The 6,000-nt window shown below is 44.5% G+C and overlaps 1 pseudogene across 1 annotated transcript in view; it reads right to left on the bottom strand.

The window, feature by feature from the left end:
- Positions 1–2,250: 2,250 nt before the first annotated feature.
- The window catches only part of LOC311125075 (solute carrier family 35 member E3-like), a 31,233-nt pseudogene continuing 27,483 nt past the window's right edge, over positions 2,251–6,000 (bottom strand). The window contains exons 3-4 of the transcript in view: positions 2,824–3,562; positions 2,251–2,601 (exon numbers count right to left, since the gene is read on the bottom strand). The product of the transcript in view is annotated as a solute carrier family 35 member E3-like (transcript). The remainder of the gene's footprint in view (positions 2,602–2,823; positions 3,563–6,000) is intronic.

The raw sequence follows: 6,000 nt of genomic DNA, 5'->3' as shown, positions 1-6,000 counted from the left end.
TAGTTCATTGTAACCCTAGATAGAGGGGTAGTAGTTCATTGTAACCCTAGATAGAGGGGTAGTAGTTCATTGTAACTAGATAGAGGGATAGTAGTTCATTGTAACCCTAGATAGAGGGATAGTAGTTCATTGTAACCCTAGATAGAGGGGTAGTAGTTCATTGTAACCCTAGATAGAGGGGTAGTAGTTAATTGTAACCCTAGATAGAGGGGTAGTAGTTCATTGTAACCCTAGATAGAGGGGTAGTAGTTCATTGTAACCCTAGATAGAGGGGTAGTAGTTCATTGTAACCCTAGATAGAGGGGTAGTAGTTCATTGTAACCCTAGATAGAGGGGTAGTAGTTCATTGTAACCCTAGATAGAGGGGTAGTAGTTCATTGTAACCCTAGATAGAGGGGTAGTAGTTCATTGTAACCCTAGATAGAGGGGTAGTAGTTCATTGTAACCCTAGATAGAGGGGTAGTAGTTCATTGTAACCCTAGATAGAGGGGTACTAGTTCATTGTAACCCTAGATAGAGGGGTAGTAGTTCATTGTAACCCTAGATAGAGGGGTAGTAGTTCATTGTAACTAGATAGAGGGGTAGTAGTTCATTGTAACCCTAGATAGAGGGGTAGTAGTTCATTGTAACCCTAGATAGAGGGGTAGTAGTTCATTGTAACCCTAGATAGAGGGGTAGTAGTTCATTGTAACCCTAGATAGAGGGGTAGTATTTCATTGTAACCCTAGATAGAGGGGTAGTAGTTCATTGTAACCCTAGATAGAGGGGTAGTAGTTCATTGTAACTAGATAGAGGGGTAGTAGTTCATTGTAACCCTAGATAGAGGGGTAGTAGTTCATTGTAACCCTAGATAGAGGGGTAGTAGTTCATTGTAACCCTAGATAGAGGGGTAGTAGTTCATTGTAACCCTAGATAGAGGGGTAGTAGTTCATTGTAACCCTAGATAGAGGGGTAGTAGTTCATTGTAACCCTAGATAGAGGGGTAGTAGTTCATTGTAACCCTAGATAGAGGGGTAGTAGTTCATTGTAACCCTAGATAGAGGGGTAGTAGTTCATTGTAACCCTAGATAGAGGGGTAGTAGTTCATTGTAACCCTAGATAGAGGGGTAGTAGTTCATTGTAACCCTAGATAGAGGGGTAGTAGTTCATTGTAACCCTAGATAGAGGGGTAGTAGTTCATTGTAACCCTAGATAGAGGGGTAGTAGTTCATTGTAACCCTAGATAGAGGGGTAGTAGTTCATTGTAACCCTAGATAGAGGGGTAGTAGTTCATTGTAACCCTAGATAGAGGGGTAGTAGTTCATTGTAACCCTAGATAGAGGGGTAGTAGTTCATTGTAACCCTAGATAGAGTGGTAGTAGTTCATTGTAACCCTAGATAGAGGGGTAGTAGTTCATTGTAACCCTAGATAGAGGGGTAGTAGTTCATTGTAACTAGATAGAGGGGTAGTAGTTCATTGTAACCCTAGATAGAGGGGTAGTAGTTCATTGTAACCCTAGATAGAGGGGTAGTAGTTCATTGTAACCCTAGATAGAGGGGTAGTAGTTCATTGTAACCCTAGATAGAGGGGTAGTATTTCATTGTAACCCTAGATAGAGGGGTAGTAGTTCATTGTAACCCTAGATAGAGGGGTAGTAGTTCATTGTAACTAGATAGAGGGGTAGTAGTTCATTGTAACCCTAGATAGAGGGGTAGTAGTTCATTGTAACCCTAGATAGAGGGGTAGTAGTTCATTGTAACTAGATAGAGGGGTAGTAGTTCATTGTAACTAGATAGAGGGGTAGTAGTTCATTGTAACCCTAGATAGAGGGGTAGTAGTTCATTGTAACCCTAGATAGAGGGGTAGTAGTTCATTGTAACTAGATAGAGGGGTAGTAGTTCATTGTAACCCTAGATAGAGGGGTAGTAGTTCATTGTAACCCTAGATAGAGGGGTAGTAGTTCATTGTAACTAGATAGAGGGGTAGTAGTTCATTGTAACCCTAGATAGAGGGGTAGTAGTTCATTGTAACCCTAGATAGAGGGGTAGTAGTTCATTGTAACTAGATAGAGGGGTAGTAGTTCATTGCAACCCTAGATAGAGGGGTAGTAGTTCATTGTAACTAGATAGAGGGGTAGTAGTTCATTGTAACTAGATAGAGGGGTAGTAGTTCATTGTAACTAGATAGAGGGGTAGTAGTTCATTGTAACCCTAGATAGAGGGGTAGTAGTTCATTGTAACCCTAGATAGAGGGGTAGTAGTTCATTGTAACCCTAGATAGAGGGGTAGTAGTTCATTGTAACCCTAGATAGAGGGGTAGTAGTTCATTGTAACCCTAGATAGAGGGGTAGTAGTTCATTGTAAACCTAGATAGAGGGGAATGTCTTGCTGGTTTAGATGTAGTTGTCTTGTTATTCTGTTTGGACTTGTTGTCTGTCTCTGTGAGCTGTGTGTTGACAGGACTGATGAGCCACCAGGGACCAGGCTTGGTCCTCTTCCTCTTCCCTGCTAACTGGGAGGAGTCAGCCTCACCAGTAGGGGCGGGGCAGACCTCCTGGGCCTTACAATTGGCTGGAACCTTAGAGATGACTCGTCTCTGTCCTGTTGGTGCCAACTGTAGAACTGTGGAGGAAAGACAACATTACATCTAGCCTTTTATGTAAACTACATTTTTTCCCATTGATTGTTTTGTGAATGTTTTTTATATATTTTTCTATTTGTTGAGAGCTCTTACAAAACATATTCCTATACCTACAAATGGCATGATACAACTTGAACTTGTGATGAACGTTGTAGTCAGAAAAACCATCATGATGTGTGATGTCAGCTGTCAGGGGATATTACCTGGAGAAACATCCTGGTCTTCAGCTGATGATTGGTCTGCAGCCGCTTCACTCTCCTCCTCCATGGTGACGGGCTCCTCCCCAGCTCGACCTGACAGTCTCCTGGTCTTCCCAGACTGCCGGCCTCGTCCCCAGCTCGACCTGACAGTCTCCTGGTCTTCCCAGACTGCCGGCCTCGTCCTCGGCTCGTCTTGGGGTTCACCTTGTCACCTTGGATACCAGCTTTGGATTTAGAGATTCTGGGAACTTTCTTTTCTGTTTTGGTGTGGCTAGGTTTAGGCTTGGCCCCTCCTCCTGGTGCCTCTTGTTCCAGGTCACCTGCTGTCGTTGGTTCAGATAACAGGTTGTTGACTTTCTTCTTGTCTTGTTCTATGTGGTCTGCCTCGAGGTCAACATGATTAACAGGCCCATCACCCTGAGGTCCTACCCCCGGGGGACTAGAGTCCCTCTCCTTCCTGGTTGTAGGATTCTTTCCCTTCTTCTCTTTAGTTGTCCGAGGTCTGTCTGTCCCTCCTGATCTCTGATTGGCTGTAGCCTTGGTGAGTATGTCTGCTGAGGCATTGTCACTACTGTGTGATTGGTTCTGCTGCTTTGGTCGTGGTTTGGCTGTGGTCCTGATGGGGTCAAACTTCCAGCGATGGGAGAACCAGGGAGGCTCATAATCCTCCAGGATCAGGAAGTCATCCTCCAGCTCGGTGAGAGGAGGTTCTCTCACTGGAGACGCCAGGGCTTTCCTAGGACTGAACAGAAACAGGGCTTTAACCCTCTGACCTATAACCCTAGCCTCTAACCCTTTCCTAGGGCTGACCAGAAACACAGCATTGACCACAGCCTCTGACCTCTAACCCTTTCCTAGGGCTTATGAGTGAGAAAGTTAGACGCACAAATATCATACCCCAAAAACGCTAACCTCCCCTGTTATTGTAATGGTGAGAGGTTAGCATGTCTTGGTGGGATATTTGTGCGTCTAACTTTCTCACTCATCATTATTCATGATTCATTCAGGACTATCCGTAATCATGGTAGTATCCACATTAATGTAGTAGTGTTTCAAAATATATTCTCTTCTGATTTACAAAAGAAGTGTCTCCAAAATGACAATTATTTACCATAAAATGGGGGGACAACGTCAAAAGGGCAGTAATTTATAAACGGTCTAAACTCGATATGGATGAAAATACCCTCAAATTAAAGCTGACAGTCTGTACTTTAACCTCAGTCATTGTATCATTTCAAATCCAAAGTGCTGGAGTACAGAGGCAAGACAACTAAATAATTGTCACTGTCCCAATACTTTGAGCTCCCTGTATTCTGCCCTGTAGCAAAGAGAAAATGTTGCGGTTTTAAAGCTAATTTGCTGCAATTATATGCATTTAGCCATGCAGTGTTCTTTTGGTCACACATAAAATATAAACTGACAGTACAAAACATTAAGAACACCTTCCTAATATTGAGTTGCACCCCCTTTTGCCCTCAGAACAGCCTCAATTCATCGGAGCACGGACTCTACAAGGTGTCGAAAGCGTTCCACAGAGATGCTGGCCCATGTTGACTCCAATGCTTCCCACAGTTGTGTCAAGTTGTCTGGATGTCCTTTGGGGGGTGGACCATTATTGATACACACAGGAAACTACTGAGCATGAAAAACCCAGCAGCGTTGCAGTTCTTGACACAAACTGGTGCGCCTGGCATGACTCCGGTCTCCTCTCCTTCATCTACACTGACTGAAGTGGATTTAACAAGTGACATCAATAAGAGATCATAGCTTTCACCTGGATTCACCTGGTCCCTCTATGTCAGATGCCATACACACCGTCTGCCCGTTTCAGTTGAAACCATGATTCATCGCTGAAGAGCACACTTCACCAGTGTGCCAGTGGCCATTGAAGGTGAGCATTTGCCCACTGAAGTCAGGTCAAGACCCTGGTGAGGACGACGAGCACGCAGATGAGCTTCCCTGAGACAATTTCTGACAGTTTGTGCAGAAATTATTCGGTTGTGCAAACCCAGTTTAATCAGCTGTCCTGGTGGCTGGTCTCAGACGATCCCGCAGGTGAAGAAGCCGGATGTGGAGGTCCTAGACTGGCCGGTTGGACGTACTGCCAAAATCTCTAAAACAATGTTGGAGGTGGCTTATGGTAATGAAATGAACATTAAATATTCTGGCAAAAGTTCTGGTGGACATTCCTGCAGTCAGCATGCCAATTGCACACTCCCTCAAAACTTGAGACATGTGGCATTGTGTTGTGTGACAAAACTGCACATTTTAGAGTGCCCTTTAATTGTCCCCAGCACAAGGTGCACCTGTGTAATGATCATGCTGTTTAATCAGCTTCATGATATGCCACACCTGTCAGGTGGATGGATTATCTGGGCAAAGGAGAAATGCTCACTAAAAGGGATGTCAAAATGTGCGCACAACATTTGAGAAAATATGCTTTTTGTGCATATGAAAGATTTCTGGGATCTTTTATTTCAGCTCATGAAACATGGGACCAACACTTTACATGTTGCGTTTATGTTTTAGTTCAGGACTGTATGGCATTTATGGTGAGTTTGGTCATTTACAAGAGAATGAAAAGGTTTTGATGCTTGTCTGCTCTGATGTCCTCTGTAGCTCAGCTGGTAGAGCACGGCGCTTGTAACGCCAAGGTAGTGGGTTCGATCCCCGGGACCACCCATACACAAAAATGTACGCACGCATGACTGTAAGTCGCTTTGGATAAAAGCGTCTGCTAAATGGCATATTAATTAATTAATTAATTAATTAATTAAAATGCAGCATGTGTACACGCTGTGTCTGGAGTCGGTAGGGCAACGGGCCTGACTGAGAGAAGATGGGGGAGGAGCAGACTGGGGGAGGAGCAGACTGGGGGAGGAGCAGACTGGGGGAGGAGCAGACTGGGGGAGGAGCAGACTGGGGGAGGCGCAGACTGGGGGAGGCGCAGACTGGGGGAGGAGCAGACTGGGGGAGGAGCAGACTGGGGGAGGAGCAGACTGGCCCGAGAACAGAGGAGAGAAAATGCAAGGAAATTAAAAATGTTGGCAGCTGTACAGAGAACTCATCCAAAGGGCTTTGACCTCTCAAATACGGCAGAAAGCTTACACAATAAGATGCACCGTCACCTTATTAATTCAGAAACGTACTAAGATAACGTGACCCCTGAGTTTAACTTGC

Source organism: Coregonus lavaretus (genome assembly GCF_964263955.1).
Source record: "Coregonus lavaretus genome assembly, contig: HAP1_SCAFFOLD_875, whole genome shotgun sequence".
In the NCBI taxonomy this organism is placed as follows: Eukaryota; Metazoa; Chordata; class Actinopteri; order Salmoniformes; family Salmonidae; genus Coregonus; species Coregonus lavaretus.
The sequence above is the reverse complement of the archived record's forward strand: the minus strand, read 5'-3'. Positions and strand labels throughout refer to the sequence as shown.